The 24,355-nt window shown below is 39.0% G+C and overlaps 1 protein-coding gene and 1 long non-coding RNA gene across 3 annotated transcripts in view; both read left to right on the forward strand.

Moving 5' to 3' along the window:
- LOC105380101 (histone-lysine N-methyltransferase PRDM16) overlaps nucleotides 1-24,355 on the forward strand; it is a 113,830-nt gene that overhangs the window by 15,430 nt on the left and 74,045 nt on the right. The window lies entirely within an intron of this gene.
- LOC125488832 lies at nucleotides 15,057-16,553 on the forward strand. The gene is made up of 2 exons (XR_007266521.1): nucleotides 15,057-15,497; nucleotides 15,851-16,553. It is a non-coding gene; the product is annotated as an uncharacterized LOC125488832 (long non-coding RNA).

Raw genomic sequence — 24,355 nt, forward strand, 5'->3', positions numbered from 1 at the left:
AAATCGGGAAAGTGTCCACCTTTCGATTTTTGCAACACCTTGTATATTTTCTTTCCGAAGATTAATTATTAAAATGTAATATTTTATTAAATAACATATATGCCCACATTTATCAATATGAAATTACGCTTACTCGCCCATATACTTCATAATATGACAAATAAAAAAACTCAAAGCTAGAATAAAATTCAAAATAAGAATTATTAAATAGGGGCCGAAACGATTTCTACTTGTATTAGGGCTGTTTTTTCAATGGTCAGATAATTGTTATCTGATACAAATATTCAGGTGCGACAGCAACAATTTTATTCCTCAGATAGGACTTATCTGACCATTGAAAAATATGCCCTTAGTCTTCATTAAGTTTCCGTCAATTAGTACTCAATTAAATGCTAATACAACACAACTGTTCTTTTCATTTACTAGCAAATCTATTTAGATCATCTTGTGGGTGAATCAGTGAAACAGCTTGATTACTGAATTAAATGGATGGATCGCATGTCAGTCTCAGTTTGGGTTAATTTAAATATACATACCTGATGTACTAACAAAATGCTTTAACTAACATTTTGTTGATAAAAAAATACATAGTGAACTAATGAAACTTATATAATAACGTACTTACATACTTTTTTCAGGAAATTATGTATACAAAATTCTGCTATTACTAATGTCTATTTTTATATCAGATACTAAATTGACAAGTGCAAATGTCAAGTTTTGAAATATTAATACACTCACGGGCAATGAAAAGGTTCCACTTAGAAAAACACCAAATTACTTCTAAACGGAAAAAGCTAGCTATATGACGCCTTCTGCAGCATTGAAGTACATTTAACGGAGCATCATATCACGATATTACCAACTAAAAACAATCATATATTATTAATCAAATTTTAAATTAAATGTTGGAAAAAATTGGGGTCGTTTGGTGCCGGCTTTTTGTGAGTGGAACTATTTCATTGCCCGTGAGTGTACTTACCAGATTTTATTCAACTTGACATTTGCTCTCATCTATTTATTATCCGAGATAAAAGAATACATTAATATATTATGACGTTGAAAAACATCGGAAGTAAAATTTAACCATGGCGAGATACCAGTCATTTTTTTTTAAAAACCCTCATTAAGAAGCTATTACATTCAATCATGTGGTGTTATCATAATTAATCTCTCACGAAAGAGTCTAGACACGGTCAATCTCTACTCAGATCAGCTATCGTATAAGTTTATAACTGTAGTCATAAGTCGGTAATTAAAGCAGGGACAATAAAAGATTCGTGTACATATTGTACATAGAATGAAGTTGAGGTGTTATTCCAATTAAGCAGTTTGGTTCTTGTTCCTAGCAGTCATACACGTAGATCTACGGCGCGTATACGGTTGTTTCAACATACGCAAAAAAACTGGACTCAGAAGCTTGATCACAGAACTTGATACTATTTTCGAATCTACACAAACATATGAAAAAAGAACATTATCGACAACTGTCACTGTCAAAAATGTAAGGCAAATTTGTCAGTTCCAAAAGTGACATTTGTTTTTTCCGTATGTTTGTGTAGATTCGAAAATAGTATCGAATCCTGTGATCGCTGCACAGATACCTATGACAGACGCTACTAGAGAGAGCTAGGCGCAATAAGGCTACTCTCTAAATCGTTCACGTTCGTCGATTCACAGAATGACCCCCCTGGCTGTTTTACATGCCCGGCTGATATGCTGAATCTTCTCACGTAGTGCGAAGGTGATTGGGATCTCTGGCTGTTGAATCGGAGCAATATTATTAAATTCTTTTATGTTTTATAGATACCTAACTATTGTACATCAAATTAAAGAGGATCGGCCGAGGATACTGTCTCGCCAGTATAACAATGGTATAACAATGTAGTAAGGATAAGGCTCCGTGAGATATCGTCGCGTGACCGCGTCTGTGCCGTGTCGCCGTCCGACAATAAAATTATAAGTCGGCCGAGTGACAATCCGGTGATTTACGTCGCCACACACGCGAATGTGGTATAGGCTCGCTGCCTATAACTTCCAAATTAATTCGCAAACAAGGACTTCCTCAAACAAGCCAGTGTTTCAGGAACTAAACATTCTAAGAAACGGACACGGGGATAACGCTATATGACGAAAAACTAGGTTTCGGAACTGCTGCTACTTGTATTAAACGTGCCGATGGCACGAAAGCTTTCTTTTGTTCGTTTTTCATCAGTGTATAGAGTAACCCTCTAGTACCGAGTAGACACTAGCGCCATCGCAGTAAGCAACGTTTCTGTGTCACGTCGTAAAAGGAAAAGACCTTAAGCTTTTCAGTTCCAAACACGAGAGGCGGTCGAGCTAATGAAGAAAATGTGTTGGATAAAAGACATGCGTGACTCGCCCGGCTCTAGCCAGCCATTACTCAGGCCAAATATACAAACTACATGCTTACCTTCATGCTGTCATACTGTTAATTGGAACGTAATTCTTTGTTCAAATGCACGAAATTCTTTTTTTGAACATTTGACTCGCACGTAACGGTCGAACATGGACCACCGCAGTTAATACTGTCATATATAAGTATAGCAAATTAGAGACATGTTTAACTTTTTTTATTACGGGTTATCGTATGGTCATTTAATAAGTTGTGGCCATTGTTGGAAAGGATACTCAACCAGGAATAGGTAATATTCAATGAGTAAGAACATTTGGAAATAGATTTTGAAACTATTATAGATATTCAATGTCTAGGATCGCTTCTGTATCGCTTTTCAGTATTGAATTACACAGTTTTACGTTTGTGTTACATTTAAATGTGTAAAATTTGCAACTGTTAAATTATTGAGTGCTTACAAGCACAAGTGGTGTATGTGTCGCAGGCATCTGGTTGAATCTCCTTTTTGGTTGAATCACTAGCGCGTTCATTGGATGGATATGTTTTATCAATACATCAATACCAATTTATGACACAATCAATTACCTGACCGTCTAATACAGCTTTTGTGCTTCACCACTACAGAATTCAACGTTAATCTTTATCATTTCCCCACCTTACTCCAGCATGCTATCTTGTCAACAAAGGCGATTTTTCCGCAAGAAAATCGTTTTAAAAAGTAGGTTGTCCCCACCCCCTGTACTTATGGCAGGATGTCGAGCGGTCACCCTAATAGGTGTCATTACTCGTTTAGAAATTACCTCACTATCGGCCAAGTTATCACAACAGTTTATAGGCCAAGATTACATGCTAGTGTAGGTATGGGCTCAGGTACTGAAGAGTGTAAGGATGTGTGGAACGTGACTTTTAGTTACTGCTTATTATATGCTGAAAATATACAAAAAGGAAAGCCGTATCGTTTCAGTTTTCTTTATTCTACGAGCTTTGAAAATTCACGAACGAGAATGACTCCCCGAGTCAACCCTTCTCGGCTTAGTATACCCTTTTTGCAACACCTTGTATAACATAAGTAAGTATCTTAACAACGCCGATAAATAAATCTAAAAGTAGAAATACATAAATAATTAGAAAGTGCCTTAAAAGTGTTTCAGATTTCGTTTCTGTATTTACTTTTCAATTGAAAGAAAAACTTGGCCTTTGAACTTGGAAGGCGCGAAGACGTTAAAATGCCATTCTCATTTCAAAGTTCCAACCCTTCACAAGACACCCCATTTGCCTATTCTCGGAAACAGCTCGACGTGCATCGTGGCGGACGTGGCGGTATCACAGACAAATAACCGTCATAATGCTTCCTGACCGTGATAATTTATTCAGCTGCGGCCCGTTCTGTTAACGTTAGTTAATTTACAACAGAAGTGTACAGGTGAAAAGATAAGATGGCGCCTAGAGGGAAAATAGCACATCTTGAAACATTTCTTTATTTTTTAAAGAAATAAAGTAATTGCTATCTTGTGTTTATAAATAATAATAATATAATATATATTTTTTATCGCGGTTCATAAGTAAATTAACTGAATTAGCCGTAAGTGAGACGATGATATTATTATTTTTTGTTATAGTAACTATATATTTAAATTATGTATGTAAGTATATGTTTATTTTATAATATTATGTATAAGTAAGTATATATTCTAGTGTTTAACAATATAGATATTAAACAAAATTAAACTGTCCTCATTGTCTTTCGCACTACCTATCACTTTCTCCACAACGCCCAAGGTTAACTGGAAGAGAATGCTTTTAGCATTAAGTTCGCCTATGTACAAAATTAATTTATGTGCAATAAAGAATTTAATAATAATAATTAGCAGAATAGCAACCCTAGTTTATGACGCAGCATTAACGGGTTATGATTATGTATGAAGTTTCACGTTTCCAACTAAAGATAGAATAGATAGTGTCTCCTTAGTGCGGGGTGTACGTTATTAAATTATGATAATGCCTTGTTTTATTACCTTTTTGGATTCAAAAACTAGGTAGGAAAATAAGTTTATGGCTATGGTAAGGTATACCTATGTTAATTGATACGTATCGTATATACTATCCAAAAACGTAAAATTATGATAAGATACATAAAGTGCGTTTATTTTTCATTGTTTCATGTCTATTTAACACCTTTTTACGCTGAAATAGTTAATTTTAAACAATGGTATTGGTATAAAATGCTTCATATAGTATGTGTATGTTCTGTAAGGCTCCCAAATGTATGCATTATACTATATTATCACAAACAAATGAAATCTAGGCACTAAGCTAAACTCTAATTAATTCAATAGATGGCATTGCATACACGGTGTAACATTGTATGTTTATGTATGTACATAAGGAATAATAATATGTGCTGAGCGAGAGCTTTCCTGTGTTGGATTATACAGCGGACATTCCGCATGGATGCCTTGTTGGCTTAACCACTGCCACTAACTTGAAATTATTTGAAAATACAGAGTGTTAAAAAAGAGTTTAGTAAGCCAAGAGAGGGTGAATCAGTGGGGCATATAGAGAGAGAAAAAATAAGAAGTCTGAATCCTTAACAAGTGCTACGATACTGTCTACGATAGAAGGCCTACGAATTGACTACGGCGTAGCGCGTAGCAGTTCACAGGGGAAAAAATATTTTCAAGGATAGAATATTAAACGGAAAGGATTTCGCTTTTGTTTTGTTTATATTTATTAATTGCAGATGATAATGTAGGACTAAGAGCGGTGGTAGCTCAGTCGGGTAAGCGCCCGCTTCTCACGCAAGAGATGCGGGTTCGATCCCGGCGCTGACATGTACCAATGAATTCTTTTAACTTAAGTACAATAGAATTAAAATTTAGAATTTTAGAATTCTTTAGTACACTTGACCCCTTTTTGATCATAAATATCCTTCCACCCTAAGGTTGTCTTGAAAAAATCGGTTTAAGCGATAATGCCGCCATTTTTGTACATATGTGTTAGTATTTAAGTTATGTAAGTTTATTTCATGTGTGTGTGCAAATAAAGAATATTCTATCTATCTATCTATTCTACCATGTATACCATCGCTCTTACGGTGAAGGAAAAAAAAGTGAGGAAACCTGCATATCTAGATTTAGCACATCTAGATATGTGAACCCACCAACCCGCAGTGGACCAGCGTGGTGGGAAATGGTCCAAGCTTAGGAAGGCAGTTTAGACCTTGGGGATATGCACAAAGGTTCCACTCGAGAGAGCCAGGTGCAGGTACTTACACCCCCACAGAGAATAGAATAGAATAGAAATGTAGGACTAGGCCTAAACCCTTGCTTCATTGGAAGGAGACCCGTACGTGCCTCATCAGTGGGGACGTGATGGGTCGTGATGAATGTTAGTAACAAATAATATGCGAATTCAATTAGAAAAGCTAGCAATGTAAATTTTTTAAAACTTAAATATGAGCCATCTATTTAGCAATGTATAAAAACAAACAATAATATTTAATTGTTCAGATATCCTTAGTAATAAAGAGCGAAAATGATAGCATCTAAAAGCTATCGGTAATAATATATAATGGTTTAATGGCCAGAATGATTGCACAAATTTTGGTTTCATAAAGGTCATCGTATACTGTTAGCGATATTCCTCATTATGGTAGACATAGGTACAATTTACATGATCAACATTAAGAATTATTTTGAGATTATGTAAAGATTAGGAACAAACAATTATTTTTTAACATAATTCTTATACAGATTGAAATTTTTGAAACAGGTTGCCGGTTCCATTAGTCTATGTACCCGACAATTTTCATTATGAGACCAACTTTTAACGAAAATATGAACAAAAATATGAGTTGCTTAATCCATTCATTTTTATTCAGTATAATAGGGTGATATTTTTTCATGTTTTAACATGTTACCCAGAATAAGATTTGGTCAGTGTGACGAGTACATTCATCTATCACCGGTACGTCACTCATAGAATTCCACCTTATAAAAACTTAAATATCTTCACAAACTAAAGCACAGCTAGCTCGCTTGCACTATACAGCGACCCTTACATGCATGGACATTAGTTATGAAATCAACTTCATACTGTATATTCCATACACCACAATGAAGTTAGAACATTAGGGGGTCGATGCGAGATAGTGAGGGGTCAACTGTACCCTGGGGTATAAAGGTACACTCACATTTGTTATAGGCAAGTGTTCATTGAATTTTTATTATTATATCTGTATGGAAATTATACCTAGGTATATGCCTTATTAATTTGTATTAGATAGCACTAGATATATTAACATTTCAATTACCTATGTAAAGCTATAAAAGTAATATTTTTAAATTAATCAGCCAATTATTTTAAGAAATATATAAAATACAGGTGTGAAATTAACCTCAGAAGTAACTCGGGGGGTGTATTCTAAGCAGTTAGATAAAGCACACTGATAACTGCCCCACGGACAACTAGACATCCATTTACACTGAGGTTTCCACTCCGTAATTGACCACGATTTAAATGTAGATTAGATCTTGTGGTAGTCAACTATTATGTTATTTGGTAGACTAGACTTGAGTTTCAATTATTTAGAATTTGATTAGATGTACCGACCTTCCGGTCGTAACGGTTCGTGACCTTATCATATGAGTCTAAAAAATTCAAGTAGGTACTTCGAAAAGTGGGTTACTTGCTTTCCAAATTTTAGTTTCTTTATTTCGCAGAGCTCATACAACTTTATTTTGAATGTCAAAATAAGTCTATCATGTGAGGCGTTTCCGCTAACCCTAACCAAACCATAGACCTACTACACACAATAGCGATGTACGATTATATACGACTCCTTACAGTGCCACAAACTTATCTGTTCCGGTGAGAGCGAACTAAATTGATCCATATCTCATAACTTACCTATGAATTATATATTGATATAGATTAGATGGATTTATTAAAACCGAAAGGGTGAATTACCACTACAGGCTAACTTAAAATCTTATAGGATCAAGAAATATTAGACATTTACGGGAGCTCTCACCGGAACAGATAAGTTTGTGGCACTATACAAGAAATGTCAGTGAACTACACGAGTCTCCTCGAGGGTAGTTTTATAGCCGACACCAGATGGCGCCAGTCACCGTGTCATTTGGCTCACTCATATCACTTGCAATGTAACCAAAAAAACTTGACCCCGAGGACAAAATATATATTTGGAAAATGGAAGATAAATTTTAGTTTTTTATTACTAAAAGTGTAACATGTAATGTAAAATGTGATTAAGCTGGTTCTGGTTTTATTTAAGTTTTATATATTTTGTATTTTTTTATCCAGAATATTGCAATCTGAAACTATTAGTATGCAGTTTCGTTTGTGTTAGAAAGATGTCAGGGGTCAAGTTAGACTGGTGATGATGTGGTAAGGTTAGGAGTCAAAGGCATCCGGTCTGTAATAACATCAATAATCTTTCTATATTGTTATTGATGTGCTCCCTCGGGAACAAGGGAAAATAGACACGGATTCTGTGTTATTAAATATTTTCCTATAAATGTTAAAAATATGCAAACGTAACGTGTTAATTTATAAAATTTTGTAATCGTATGTAGCATAGCATTACCAATTAAAATAATTTGCAGTTTTGCTTCCAGTCACATAACAAATAAAGCTTGGTGGCAGTATAGGATTAAGAGTTACACTATGTTCTACCGTTTTTCACATTTAACATAAACAAAATTTAAAGATTACAAAAATTGGAAATTATTCTGTAATGCAACAAAACATTGTTTCATGATTTGCTACGAAATTCAATTATTCAACTGTTTCACAGTTCAATAGGTTATTTAAGTTGGCATGGCTCGTAATTTATACGGAAGCAGTAAAGGTATTTAAAGGGCCATTATCAGAATTAAATGTTTGTAGTGAAATCAACGCAATAAACAACCCAATTTAGAGAACGAACGCTTCCCACTGATTGTTGTAGACTTGTGGCCGCGTATAAAGAAGGTACAATAGCTGTAACAGATATCTTCAATCTTCATCCCATAGCTTCACAGGTTCTTTGACCTCAGTGTGTGATCTGATGTTTCTTCTCCAGCCACCACATACGTTTTAAGACCTACCGTACCACCTCCGATACATTAGCAATTAACTTTCAAACAAGTAACGTCAGATTTGACAAGCGCAAGTGACGCTGATTAAGGATAGTTAATGGTCAATGTTCGGTGGTGGTAACTCCACTGATCCGATAAAATTACTATTAACATCTTAGAATATCTACTTTGCAAGAAAGAAGCTATCCATATCTATATTCCAGCAAATGCTGGCAACATAATTATTATCTGACTAGCTGTTCCCGCGCGCTTCGCTTCGCCTTAAAAAGTTTTCCCGTGGGAATTCCGGGATAAAAAGTAGCCTATGTTCTTTCCCAGGGTCTAGACCAAATTTCATTAAAATCCGTTCAGTAGTTTTGGCGTGAAAGAGTAACAGACAGACAGACACAGTTACTTTCGCATTTATAATATTAGTTAGGAAGGATAGTTAGGATTAGCTAATCCTTTCTTTACGATGAGAAACTACTAGTACAGCTCCACATGTTTGTCACTGATACGCTAAAAAATGCTAAGGCCTCTCAATCAACATTACAACAATAATATCATGATCATGACTGTAACTTCAAAGCTATTCCCAAATCCGCACGCTATCACAATTTCCCTAATGACACCACTCCGGCTAACCACTGTGCTTCCTTTTCACTATTGTAGAACCTCCGTAGAACCTCTATACAACCGCAATTTACGTATCGCTCTGATTTGAATACATCCAATCCAGTGTAATGTGGTTAAAGAATTTGAGTTTATTGAGAGTGTGGTTAAAATATTTGGTTCTGTTAAGTAGGTATACCTACCTATATTTTTTATTACTGTTGATAAATGAACCCTCTAGGGGTGTCATGTGAAATTCAGAGACAATTAAAGTTCTCATAAGGACTTAAGCTCTTTAGCTTTATTATCTAAATAAAAACTTAAATTTTGTTATCTAATTAAATCATTAGCTGAATAAATAAACAAAAGTAATTTGAACTCGCCAATGACAATATTTTGCAGTAACTTTCTAATTTTGTTGAGTTTTCGGATAGCATAAACAATTTCAGCATAAGGGGGTTATTTTTAAAACTGCTAATAGGGTAATAAGAGCCGGACGCCGGCAATAACGCCGGGTTAATTAAACAATAAATAGTAAGAAAGTCGGGGTTTGCTCCGTAATAATAATAATCGTAATATTCAAAACTGCCCGCCTTTGAATTCGCATCACTCTCGAGTTATGTGTCATAGCAAGTGGGTGGCTATTCTCAAGATTTTTGCAATATATTTTCAGCTCATGCTGTAGTTATTACTAAATACTTTCTGGTCGGTCACTAAATTTCTTGAAAAGACAAAAAAATACGAAAGTGATTGTTCTTTGTAAAGTTTTTTGCGCTTTTACTGTAAATTTTCGACTAAATCCGTGAAAAAATATGCACTTACAACTTATAAATTATTTTTATGTATTATTTACATTCGATGGTGTGTATTTATATACCCTATATCATATCCTACTTTTTAACACGTTGCTATACTCTGAGAATAAGGTCCCTCGTCATTACAGCTTAAGCTCGTTAACGTTTTTAATTGCGTCGGGTTAATATAGACTCTGTTAAATAAAATCATCATCCCCGCCTACCCATTACTTGCGAGGGAATAGGGTTCACTTGGGAAAGCTAGCTTAGCTATTACGTAAATAAAATAATTTTATGTCAAAGTCAAATGTTTTTATTCATCGTATAAATATAAAAATTTCTGATAAACGTCATTTTATACAAACTACTCTCCGTTGGGATAAGGGGGGGGTTCTTTCTTATGTTGCAATATTTTTACAACAGATGAACAAAATACTGTTATCTAGGTAGCCTAGGTACCTATTAATTGAAAAAAATACCTGCATGGTAAAACGAGCAAGTAATTTTAAAATTTCCTAAATTTTGCTTACGGTAAATAAATGATAACATTATTAGATTAATATTTGTATAGCGAAAGAGCATCCGTGGCACCCGCCTTGAATTGAAAATGGACAAATATACGTTTTTTTTAGTAAGCAGTAGTCGTTTTTTAGCGGCAGTAGCAAGTAGTAAGCATTTTCCCATTATTACTAAGCTGAATTATATATCCTACAGAACCTAAGCTGAAAAATGCCTTAGAATAGTGAAAGCATCACAGTGCGGTTCCATTTCTGCTATTCTGCATCTATTTATGTCTGTTAAGATTATACTTACAGTCATATGATTATTAGTTTGATTAGTATTAGTAGCAGCTGATTTGATATTCTTCTTGTTAGTCTGAGATAACTATCGGTAATTGACACAATATGGGGCAGGGAATATGAACCTGCACTCTTGCCACACTTCCTTCACTTTCCTGTACATTTCATCATACACTTTATTAATTTATTAACTTTTTCATTTGCGAGTGTATTAGTTAAGTATTGAGGTTCTCAAAGTACAGTCCAACTATAAAGTCGTGGAAACGGAAAGGGATCCTAACTAATTGATTAAGATCGTATTTAATCGATCTGTTATATCTATTAAAGGAAAAATCCGTTAAAATCCATAATCAATCGGTGTTTTATTTTTAAAATGTATGTAAAAGTAAGTAAATATATAACTGATGATTATAAAAAGTCTTATAGCAAAATCGCACTCTTTGAGAACTCACAGGACTTTATATGTAGTTTGACTGTACATAGACGGTGTTCGGGTAGCAGAATGGCCCCCAGTGCAGACTGCAGATGCCCTTAACGGCGGGTGGAAGTGGCGCGGACACTCAGCCCCAACTCTTAATTGCGGCAGAATTAAAGAATTTAACTTCTTCGCGAAAGTAATGAGACACGGCGCACGCTTTGCTTGTAAATTTTTATGAGAGTTTGTTGTTTTGTGTTGCACTCTCGAGGGGGCGCTGTGTGTAGTTTGTAGGCGTGAACGCTGTTTTAATGGATAAAGTTTTTGTGACTGTTTTGAAACTGGAAAAAAAAAACATATGACCAGAAGCTGTTGTTTATGTTGTTATTCTGAGTATGAAAGCAATTGTTTTAACTACGAAGAAAGAAACTATGTAACGAGCCGTTACAAACCAACCGTCCAACACACCTACCCTCACACCGCAGCCACAAGAGCGCCCGGCGTGTGCGAGACGAGGCGGGGCACCACACAGACGACTCCGGAGAATACAAGGGGCGCGGGGCGACCCGCCTATAAATAGCCGCCGGACCGCCGCTAGAGCACCATTCGCCACCTCCTATTCCGACGAGTGATCATTCCGTTCCCGAGATCCCTCCCCGCACCCATATCTATTCAAGTAATCTATTCACGCACACTAATCTCACAACACCGGTCTCCCCGCGAGGTAGGTTGCTCAACGGACCGAGGCCTCTCGGATATATGGATGCCTGGGGTGCCTAGTTTAAAGCATCCGTATACCCGACTAGACCCGACACAGTGGGCTGCCTAATTAGCGGACCGAGGTCCCCCGGATACGTACATGGATGCCTGGGTTGCCTAGTTTAAAGCATCTGTGTAAGTACCGAACTATACAATCACCGAACTCACACCGGCCTTCAGCCACATTCTTGTCGACACAAATACACTCCACAAACCCTGGAACAAGTCCACACGCACCACCGGTATTCGCCCGACCTCCTGTACCCTGTATCCTTCCCCTTATTAAGATAGGAACATCCGCGTAGGCCCCTTCAGGGCCCGACCAATATAAATATCAATAATCGTGATAAGTATTTGTGCATTTGTGTAGTGTGTTAATATTAAGTACGTAAGCTGTAAGTACCTTAGATATATAAGTTAACTTGATTGTAAATAAAGCGGGTCCAGTGCCGCCTGAATTGTGTTACACTAATTAATCGGCATTATTAATTCTCACCCCGTACACCTACCGAGGTTATTTCCCTCCAGGGGCCTCAGGACCAAGATCAGAGTAGTTAGGACCGCTTCACGGTCAGTGTAGATCCCCCAGGCGACCGGGCACTCCTTCAGAGGCCGGCGTCAAGCTGAGCTAGCCTAAGACCGCTTCCCGGTACATATTAATTGAGAGTTATTAGGTAGGTACCAGCCCTAAGCACTAGGGACGTTAGTCATAAGGGTAAGTACCACATTACAATATAGCACCCAACCCCTACTCTCGGGGAAGGCCAGGCAGGTCGATTCGCCCAGGGGTCGCTCCCCGGTGATCCAGACCAGCTCCTGCCGAGCTGCTACATTACATTTGGCGCCCAACGAAAAATCCACATATTCTCATTAATATCTAATACTATTTAGCCCCCCCGTAATAACACGTAATTCACTAGAAATAACCAACCGACTGACTAACCGTTCAACTTAAATATCTACCCGTAATCATTCTAAAAATAGACCGACAACCGACCGACCGACCCCGTTTCACAAAAATTACAATTCAAAAGTAAAGAGCAAATAAAATTTTGTTGGTCATTTTTATTTAAATATCCGTAACCGATTACAAACTGGCCCCGTTTTATAGTAGGTAAATATACAGCATCAAATGCCAACTTCTTGGATTTATAACCTTAGTAAAGAGGAATTAATAAGGGAAAGTAGGGAAAGGAAGCTACCGACCGTAAATTTAACCGTTGACAAGCTGAGGAAGCAGCTGTCCGACTACATCAGAGAAGAAGAGGAGGAGACCTTCGAGATGACATCCGAAGACCAGACCAGAACCGCGAACCAGCTGAACCTGTCATCCATCGTGAGGGAATGGAATATATCGTTCGACACCGCATGCGACCCGGTTGAGTTCATCGAGCGTTTGGATGAACTGACGTCATCAGGTGACGTCCCGCAGGACCGATTACTCCAGGTACTACCTAAAGTACTAAGAGGTAAACCGCTGTTATGGTACAGGAACAACTCTGACAACTGGAAAAAGTGGGAGGACTTCCTAGAAGAATTCAAACTCTTTTTCTACCCGGCGGGATACGAGAAGAACCTGCTCGAAATGATCATCGCACGAAAACAACACAACCATGAGTCTTTCGTCAATTACCTGACCGACATACAAACCCTGATGAGAAGGTACGGAAAAATTACCAAAACCGAAAAAGAAGAAAGAGTCTACGAAAACATGAACGCGAACTACAAGTACTACATCAAGAAGCAAGACTTCACCAGCCTCAGGGAATTAATAAGACAGGCAGCCGAGTACGAGCAGATCACAGAAGAATCCTCATCTCAACAGTGGAATCACCGACCAGACCGACACCGCCAGACACCGAAGAATCATCCAGGAACATCACCAGAACCGCGTAAAATACACGAAAAATACGACAAGACCACATGCTGTTGGAACTGTGGCAAAACAGGCCACTCACACAAGGAATGCCGGGACAGGCAAGTACTGTTCTGTAGCCAATGCGGAGTCCTCGGGAGACTAACGCGCAACTGCTGCAGAAGAGAAACCAAGTTCGGAGACACGAACATAACTGCCGAAGAAAACCGACCGGAACAACGAATTTTCGAAGACGTGAAAATAGGTAAAATCACATACCGAGCGTTAGTTGATACAGGCTCCACCAGATCATACATCAGTAGAAACATTTATGAAGAGAACTCGACAAACGCCGACACAGAAAAAGTCACAGGGATGCGAGTAACCGTCGCAGATGGCAGAGTCATGGACGTGAAACTCAAAATAGACCCAGAAATTGAGATACGGCAGAGAAAATTAACACACGAACTCTTCGTACTACCAGCTTATTCACCGCCAAACCTAGTTATCATAGGGATAGACCTCCTAAGAAAGGCAGGAGCCACAATAGTCTGGAACAATAATACCGAAAACACGCCAGAAGAAATCCATGAAACTAAACAACAGGAACCGCTAGTCACACAAGAAACAACACCACCGAACAATAATAAAATTACCGGCCCTAGAAAATCAAAATCCCGCAAGCAAAAGAAAAAACCTAAACAACAACATCCACCAAGGTATCCCGACACAGCGTCTATACAGGAACGAAAAGAATGGTTCGACCGAAAAATGTCTGAAACTCGAAATTCACCTCAAAACGACCCAACATTTATGATTAAAAACAGCTCACTCCATAAACGAATTGTAAATCCGAGATACGGGGTCAAGATCAATGCACAATCGCAGTGGAAAGTATGCGTTCCGACACTGAAGAGAAGGTCGATTATCGAACAACACCTTAATGAACCGACAACAACAGGCTACGTGACCACGGGAAAAATCCTAAAAAGCATTGCCGAAACATATTATTGGCCCGGGATGTACAAAGATGTTCTTCATCACATGAAAAAGTACAAAGAACGCCTAAAATCATTGTCATCAAACTCGCCGCAACCGTATTCCACCGAACCGAAACAATAAGATACCTACCGATGACGTCATCACCCATCGCCAGATGTGCCTAGCCGCGGTACTCATGCGATGCCGAACGAACCGATAATTCCAAACCTACCCTCAATCATCAACATAATGAAGATTGAAGACAAATAGCCGTAAAAAGTTAAAACCTTTGTATATTTATGACCTAGTCATTCCGTACCGCACCGTATAAATCTTATAATGTATAATTTGTAATTTAATTATAAATATACAACCGAAAAACCGCAATCTATATTGAAAATATAGAAATAGGTAAAAATGTAAACGCAAATGCACATATTTTACACCGTCCGTCCGTAGTATAATATAATATAAGTAAATAATAGACACACAGATATGTTAAACGTATAACATCCACCTTATTGCATCAAAGTCGCAAGTAAAATTTTGCTCAGACTTAGAATAAAGATTGTAAATTTTTGAACGCAGCCCAATACGTTACTCTGTGAACGTACACAGGTTAGAATTTTAGTTGTCAAGTCAATGTCAAGTGTCAATGTCAAACCGACCGAGTAAATTCCAGCGCAAGGGCACATGCCGTATAAATTTTAATTTATTTGATATGTAAACAATTTAAAACCGTAAAGCTGAAACCGTATACCTAATGTAATTAACAGGAAAATGTATATCAGTACACAATAAGTTATATACACATAGCCTACAATGTAAGTAAAACCAACCATGCATTTTATCCTTGCTCATGTCTTGTAAAAAACAAAATATTCACATCTTTTATGTAGAAAAGAACCCCGAATATAATATACCGTTTCCGTCCGAACTTACCGGCACCAAGCAGGGATGAAATGCTCATGGACAATACCATGTAACTTTTTTTTTACCAAAGCTAATAATATTATACTGTGTAAAATTAACCTGATATAAATATCTAAGTAAATAAAATATATCCTGAATCCAGATGATAAAGTAGGAACCCGTTTGTAAACAAATGCACCAGTACATGCACCGTTCTCTTAGTTTTTCCTTGTATGTATCTACATGACCTGTGAATTTTTACCAGGTAAAAATTCTTCTGCTGAGGGGGGAGAATGTAACGAGCCGTTACAAACCAACCGTCCAACACACCTACCCTCACACCGCAGCCACAAGAGCGCCCGGCGTGTGCGAGACGAGGCGGGGCACCACACAGACGACTCCGGAGAATACAAGGGGCGCGGGGCGACCCGCCTATAAATAGCCGCCGGACCGCCGCTAGAGCACCATTCGCCACCTCCTATTCCGACGAGTGATCATTCCGTTCCCGAGATCCCTCCCCGCACCCATATCTATTCAAGTAATCTATTCACGCACACTAATCTCACAACACCGGTCTCCCCGCGAGGTAGGTTGCTCAACGGACCGAGGCCTCTCGGATATATGGATGCCTGGGGTGCCTAGTTTAAAGCATCCGTATACCCGACTAGACCCGACACAGTGGGCTGCCTAATTAGCGGACCGAGGTCCCCCGGATACGTACATGGATGCCTGGGTTGCCTAGTTTAAAGCATCTGTGTAAGTACCGAACTATACAATCACCGAACTCACACCGGCCTTCAGCCACATTCTTGTCGACACAAATACACTCCACAAACCCTGGAACAAGTCCACACGCACCACCGGTATTCGCCCGACCTCCTGTACCCTGTATCCTTCCCCTTATTAAGATAGGAACATCCGCGTAGGCCCCTTCAGGGCCCGACCAATATAAATATCAATAATCGTGATAAGTATTTGTGCATTTGTGTAGTGTGTTAATATTAAGTACGTAAGCTGTAAGTACCTTAGATATATAAGTTAACTTGATTGTAAATAAAGCGGGTCCAGTGCCGCCTGAATTGTGTTACACTAATTAATCGGCATTATTAATTCTCACCCCGTACACCTACCGAGGTTATTTCCCTCCAGGGGCCTCAGGACCAAGATCAGAGTAGTTAGGACCGCTTCACGGTCAGTGTAGATCCCCCAGGCGACCGGGCACTCCTTCAGAGGCCGGCGTCAAGCTGAGCTAGCCTAAGACCGCTTCCCGGTACATATTAATTGAGAGTTATTAGGTAGGTACCAGCCCTAAGCACTAGGGACGTTAGTCATAAGGGTAAGTACCACATTACAATATAGCACCCAACCCCTACTCTCGGGGAAGGCCAGGCAGGTCGATTCGCCCAGGGGTCGCTCCCCGGTGATCCAGACCAGCTCCTGCCGAGCTGCTACATTACGAGCCGTTACAAACCAACCGTCCAACACACCTACCCTCACACCGCAGCCACAAGAGCGCCCGGCGTGTGCAAGACGAGGCGGGGCACCACACAGACGACTCCGGAGAATACAAGGGGCGCGGGGCGACCCGCCTATAAATAGCCGCCGGACCGCCGCTAGAGAACCATTCGCCACCTCCTATTCCGACGAGTGATCATTCCGTTCCCGAGATCCCTCCCCGCACCCGTATCTATTCAAGTAATCTATTCACGCACACTAATCTCACAACACCGGTCTCCCCGCGAGGTAGGTTGCTCAACGGACCGAGGTCTCTCGGATATATGGATGCCTGGGGTGCCTAGTTTAAAGCATCCGTATACCCGACTAGACCCGACACAGTGGGCTGCCTAATTAGCGGACCGAGGTCCCCCGGATACGTACATGGATGCCTGGGTTGCCTAGTTTAAAGCATCTGTGTAAGTACCGAACTATACAATCACCGAACACACACCGGCCTTCAGCCACATTCTTGTCGACACAAATACACTCCACAAACCCTGGAACAAGTCCACACGCACCACCGGTATTCGCCCGACCTCCTGTACCCTGTATCCTTCCCCTTATTAAGATAGGAACATCCGCGTAGGCCCCTTCAGGGCCCGACCAATATAAATATCAATAATCGTGATAAGTATTTGTGCATTTGTGTAGTGTGTTAATATTAAGTACGTAAGCTGTAAGTACCTTAGATATATAAGTTAACTTGATTGTAAATAAAGCGGGTCCAGTGCCGCCTGAATTGTGTTACACTAATTAATCCGCATTATTCATTCTCACCCCGTACACCTACCGAGGTTATTTCCCTCCAGGGGCCTCAGGATCAAGATCAGGATAGTTAGGACCGCTTCACGGTCATTGTAGATCCCCCAGGCGACCGGGCACTCCTTCAGAGACCGGCGTCAAGCTGAGCTAGTCTAAGACCGCTTCCCGGTACATATTAATTGAGAGTTATTAGGTAGGTACCAGCCCTAAGCACTAGAGACGTTAGTCATAAGGGTAAGTATCACATTACAATATAGCACCCAACCCCTACTCTCGGGGGAGGCCAGGCAGGTCGATTCGCCCAGGGGTCGCTCCCCGGTGATCCAGACCAGCTCCTGCCGAGCTGCTACATTACAATGGACAATTGATTACAATGGACAATGCAATTGATTTTCAATTGTTTCTTATTTACAGAATAAGTTGTCTATGTCTAGTCCAGTAAGCTGATGCCGTTTACATTCATATTAGCCTTGATTAGAGACTAATTCACCCGTTTATACTCCTTCCTTTAAGTCCACAAATCTTTACGAGCTGCCTGCACCACCCCCCTCCAACCCGAGAACCGCAGAACTACAAACCTCCTTTCGCAAATTAATCTCGCAACCTCCGTGGCAATATCACAAACAAGATAGACTCCGCGTCACCCGGGGACCATAAAGTCAGGCACTGCGCCACGTGGCCGGGGCATTCCGTTCAGCATTCGCGAACAATTAAAATTATCCGACTCCATTATCGTCGGGTAAGGAGGGTATTACTTCTTAAGGATGTAGAGCTAGGAATAAGATGGAATGTTGTGTCAAAATTAATTATTAGACGAATAGGATTCTAAGTGGAATGTTATCACAGATTGGGGCGGATGCAGATGTACAGGTTTATCTAATTAGTTTGAAAAATAAAACTAGTTTTATTTTTGTTGAAGATATAATATGTATATTCTTGCACAAAGCCTCAGCTTTTACAAAATTCTAGGCTGACAGAGCTGAAATTAGGGGCATAAGTACAAAAAAGGTTCCACTCGAAAGAGCCACGTACAGGAGCTTTACCCTCCCCCCCCTCAAAATACAATGGAATAGATTAGATATGTGTTGTCTTGTAGTACTGTTATAAATTCCTAAAACCGCCACCTCTAGTTCCTCTCAGCTCTACGTCGTCAACAGTAACAAAGACGTTCATCGCGGCGATTGTCGAGTCTCAGCCGACGACGATCACGCCGTGATTGGCGCCCTATTTAATTAAATCACGCCCTTCCTAATTAATAGCAATAATTCCGCAAGCCTTCTCGAACAACATCCAACAGATGACGTCACCCGCGCCAACTCGCTCCATTAACCCACGGTCTTCATCCGAAATAAACTTAATTGTCGCACACTTCTCGAAATTGGTTCGATTATCAAATTGTTGCGCAACTTTCTCGAGCCCGGAGTGAAGCTTCTGAACGTATCTCCCCATAATTGCTTACATTTGTCGTCTCAGTCTTAGCTTGATGGAATAATCATTGTTTGTTTGTACGCAGAGTCCATACAAGTGTTGGGGTGACAGATCAAAGCGGCATTGTTTTATCTGCGGCGGCGTGGGCACCGCGTAGGCTTCATTTGTTTCTTTTTATGCCGTGAAGGTGACACGACTTTGTACCTTTTTCAAACTCAAATGTCTCGCCTTTAGATTCTTTTGTTACTGTTTTCGACGAAATAGGTATTTTATTTTGTCTTGATTTTTTCGGCTTTGTTGTTTACTGTATGAATATGATTAAAATGGTTCGTACTCTCGACATGTGTACACCTAGCTGCTTGCGAAATTTTCCCCTGAATTAGTAGCTTCAATGGTACAAACAGCACGTTCGCATTCCAAGATTCCTGTAACGCATCCGAAATAAACCTGCATACACACTCATCCGCTGCGTACCACGTACTCGCTGCGCAGACGACACGATTGGGAGCCAAAATGTCATAATCATAAACATCTCGATTTTACGAGTGTACGACGCGACGCAAATGTTGCGCTCTCGAACGATGACGGATCGTTTGTCTCAGAATATGTGGAGGTAAAAAGAGAGATAAAAAAGCGGAGTATTGTTAGTAAAGCAGTTATGGTTGAAGACCACCTTGGAGACAGCGTGGTGAAGGGCTCAAGCCGTGACGGTGGTTTATTGACAGTAAGATTTGGTTGAAGAGCGTTGGCGAGTTAAATGTGTAAAATACGAGCTGTAACTTCAAACCCGTAGCATTGGTAACTAAATGTATTTGTAAAAGTAATATTTTTGCCATCATTTTCTTTAGTTCGAATGTGAGTAAAAATACAAAAAAAATATCTAATGTCACCTAATAATATCAAAGGTCAAATTAAATAAAACCGCGGCGGCAATTCCTCACAATCATAACGACAAACATTGCCCACACATCACAAATACTCGCTAATGGCGATCATTACAAACAATGGGAAAGAGCCATTTATTCCATATCTATATTTCTGCAAGGGAGACGGACATGTGTAACTCAATGATATTATTGTTCGGGGATTTGGCTTACAATCGCGTGAAATATTATCACTGCGTAAATGTGTTGACGCCCTCGCGACATATGCAGTCGCACCCTAATAAAAATGTATCACTTCGGCAGTGCACGCTCAATAACTATGATGTATTTAGATGATTTAAATTTAGAACGTTTTTATCATTCTTTTGTTTTGTTACATTTTATTTGGCATGTAGCCTATATGACGCTGTGACCAATTAATTATTTAAATTAATAAAGTAAAAGCAAAAATACCAAGTCCTTCGAAGAAATAAGCGTTACTTTTGTCAAGCAATCTTCGGTTTTTTCCTACCAGTGATATCTTCATTAACAGCTATGATATTCATTAAATCCTTTATTATTACATCTATTATCTTCCTGTGAATACATTGAGGGGGGAGGATGAAGTCATATAACAGCGAATGTGACACATCGTGACATCTCTATAGTAGGATAATGTACGCCGGCGAACGTTGCTTAATGTGCACCACGCCTTAAAACTATTACAGTTTTTTATAATAAAAAAATATATCAATTCATTACATTTTTTACAGACAGTGGTGTATTGTATTCATTATACATATTACAGTAGATTCAGATTATAGCCAAAACCTCAGCATCTATGATAGTAGCTTCCTTTAAACCATATATTTATTTTTATCAAATCCATTGATTGGTTAATAAATAATAAATGGATTTGATTTGATTTGATTTGAACCTATTTTGCCCTCTTTACGTTTTCTATCGATAGACTAACCTATCAGAGGACTGTATATCAAATACCGCTTACGTTTTTATATATACTTATTTTACGTATTATATCATCAAAAAACCCAAATACCTCTTTCACTAAAAAACCTCCATAAGAGTTATAATATAATAGTTAAGCTGAAGACAAGTCTATTAACAATAAGTAACTATATCAAGTGTAAGCCATTAATCTTCCGTGGAGGAGTAAATTGACAATATCTGTCGGGTCGCGTGCTCCGTAATCCTGTCGTGTGAGCCTTCGCCACGGGGAAACTACTCGGGGAGACTCCTCGGTCACTTAGATGAAGACGCACTGGACCTGCAGTCATGACCCTGAGGAAAGAAATAAGAAAAGAAGGAAGGGTTTCCCCCTTTTTTCTTTTCTTATTGATAACCTAACCTAACCAGCGTTAAAAACCCCGAAATTCAACACTAAAAGTAGCATATCTTTTGAACGGCTAAGCTGATTATGATAGAATATGGCTAAGAACACTTGGAGTAACATTACCTATGACCAAAAAAACAACAAATCGAAAATCGGTTCAACCGTTTGGGTGCTACTCTACCACAGATACACACACACGGTTACACAGATATACAGACACGTTAAACTTATAAAACCCCATTTTTGTCGGGGGTTAAAAATGCATTTGTTCGATGAGGTTGTGTTTGCCAATAACTAGGTGCGCGTAACGCTGCCTGCTGCGAAACCTCCTCAGTCACTTAACTGAAGACGCACAGGATCTGCAGTTACTATATATACTAGTCGCCATGTGGGATAGTGCGGATGGCATCTGTCAGCTAGGTACATTATAGCTATATTGGATGGTCTGACAATAATGTTCCAGTGTAGGGTTAGGCACCCGTGACTTTTATATTGTAGTTCCTGTTTTTGCCGTAAGACTTCAGTGGTGGCGCGGACTCTAGTTAATGTAACGTAGACTATGATAGTGTTTAGATTAAATGCATTGCTACTAATGGCAACTGGAGAAACCGACAGACTTATATGCAGTTAGGTACCTATAATATGTATAATGTTGAGACCACCAAAAAAAAACTAACAGTCAAAATTTTGGATTCAAACTCTTCGTATAAATCCGACCTAACCCCCCGATGTTGCGATACTACAACTGATATTTTAAGGGGAGGATAACTAAGAGTTAATCCGTGTTCGTTGTCACAGTTTATTTCTTGCAAGTTTAATGCATTTTCTTATAATATTTAAATGTAGCTATATTGAATTATCGCTAAATTCATTAATTTGAGATAACGTATTATTACGAAATTATATTTTTTCAAACTGAATACTAAATAGAGAATAAGAAAAAGCTTTCCCAATCTTAATTTTCCCTTTCAGCAAATTGTAAGAAAAAAGGAAAGAAATCGTTTTTATTTCAGTAGTGATTTTTAAAATGGCTAGATACGAGTAGATAGGTATAGTTATTTACAAAATATTTTTGCGACTTTCTTAGCCCCACAACCGGTGTAAACCGGGTGAACCGGGTAATACCCGGCTGTAAGTAAATGTCAGTGTAATAAAGTAAATCCACACGCCGCCATAGCACGAGTCTGTCAACTGTAGCTTCGCGCCAAATTACATGATTTATTGTCATTAGGGATCAAATGGCAATTTTCAACGCACCCCTTTCATACACGGGGTGGTTTTGTTCATATTTTATTTAAAACGCTACATATTGTAGCTACGTAGGTAAATATTAGAAAAAGTTCATATTTTTTCTTTAGCATAAAGTATGCCTGTAGCAACTACATTGATTTAGCAGGAAATTCTACCTGTATGAGTATCTTATTAGAAAACTGATTGTACCTACCTACGTATCTGCGTAGCCGCGTTAAATATGTACTTACTCTAATACCAAAAAATATCTAAAGACGTGGCTGAAGATAAAAAAAACTTCGTAGATTCCCATAAAAAAATCGCCTAGTGTGAATTTTCAAAACTAATCGCGGAAACCAGGGGCAATATGGAGCGAAAATATTACAATATTTCCAACACACTGCTACCGTATTGTGAATGTGACAGTACGCGTGTCCCTCCCCTTCCCCTTCGCCTAATAACACCCCCCAGGCGCAGGGGTAAAGGATTACTTAGCGAAGACTTCCTAACATTTATACCGCATTGTTCGCGCCCCGTTCTACAAATTAATAATGAAATTATGACAAAATCTTTCCAGTTGTTGCTGTAAGTGGTAGAGTTTGCGGATTTGGAGATTAATTTCGTATATTAGATGAGAAATGACAGTTTTATTGCGATTAAATTGGAGAGGTACGTAGAGTTCGGATTCGAATTTATATTCTTATATTGATTGAAGTCTTTTGTGACCCTTTAGGAGTACCTCTACCTAGACACAAACATTACGTAAGAAGCTTCATTATGGTACACATAACTACATCAAGTTTAGATCGATCATATTGCATTGAAATGCGCGCAATTTATATAACACACCACAATTGCACACACGAAGGAAGTCAACGTAACAGCTCGGTCATTTACACAATAAGATTTCCTATACGCCTGAGACGCACACTTGCCTGTATCAACCTGAGTCAACACTGGACGTAAGTCATAACAATCTACACGACAAAGCTCATGCAACTATCGACCTTATTGCCAGCCTTCGCTTCAAAGTTCCTCGTTTGACGAGAGACCGATGCGTAAAGGAGATGGATAGAAAGTGTTGGAGCAAAGTAGCTCGTAAGTAAGGTCTGTAGTTGTCTGAAGCAGCCAGCAGATCGATGTAGCTTGGCCTGTGTGCACACACAGCGAACAATGGTCCAAGGAGCCAATACAATGGACAATACTCGTACTTACCTCGATACGAAAACTCTCATCTGACGTTTGCGTGTGTGTGTTTAATATACGCTCACTAATTGTGTAATAGCATTGTGCGGCTGTAAACACGGGCCTTCGAAGTCTGATCTGTAAATATTGTGGAACTGGAAGAAAGTTTGTGTTTCAGGTGGAAATTGTTATCTAAGCTTTTGTAATCACGTCCTTGCCACGATGCGTAGGTTTGAACAATAAGGGCTTGGATTGATAAGGTCGTTATTAGGGTTTCTTATAAGAATTGACCGATTTGACTGATCCCGTCCATAACAATATTTTGAATCGAAGTCGTTCTTTGTAACATCAGTATCAACATTCTATTTGAATTCAACATTAAGCTTTTAGAATATACCGAGATACTAACTAATTCACATTATGGTAATAAGGTCCTAAAAAAATTGGGCTA

This window comes from Plutella xylostella, chromosome 3 (genome assembly GCF_932276165.1).
Source record: "Plutella xylostella chromosome 3, ilPluXylo3.1, whole genome shotgun sequence".
NCBI lineage: Eukaryota > Metazoa > Arthropoda > Insecta > Lepidoptera > Plutellidae > Plutella > Plutella xylostella.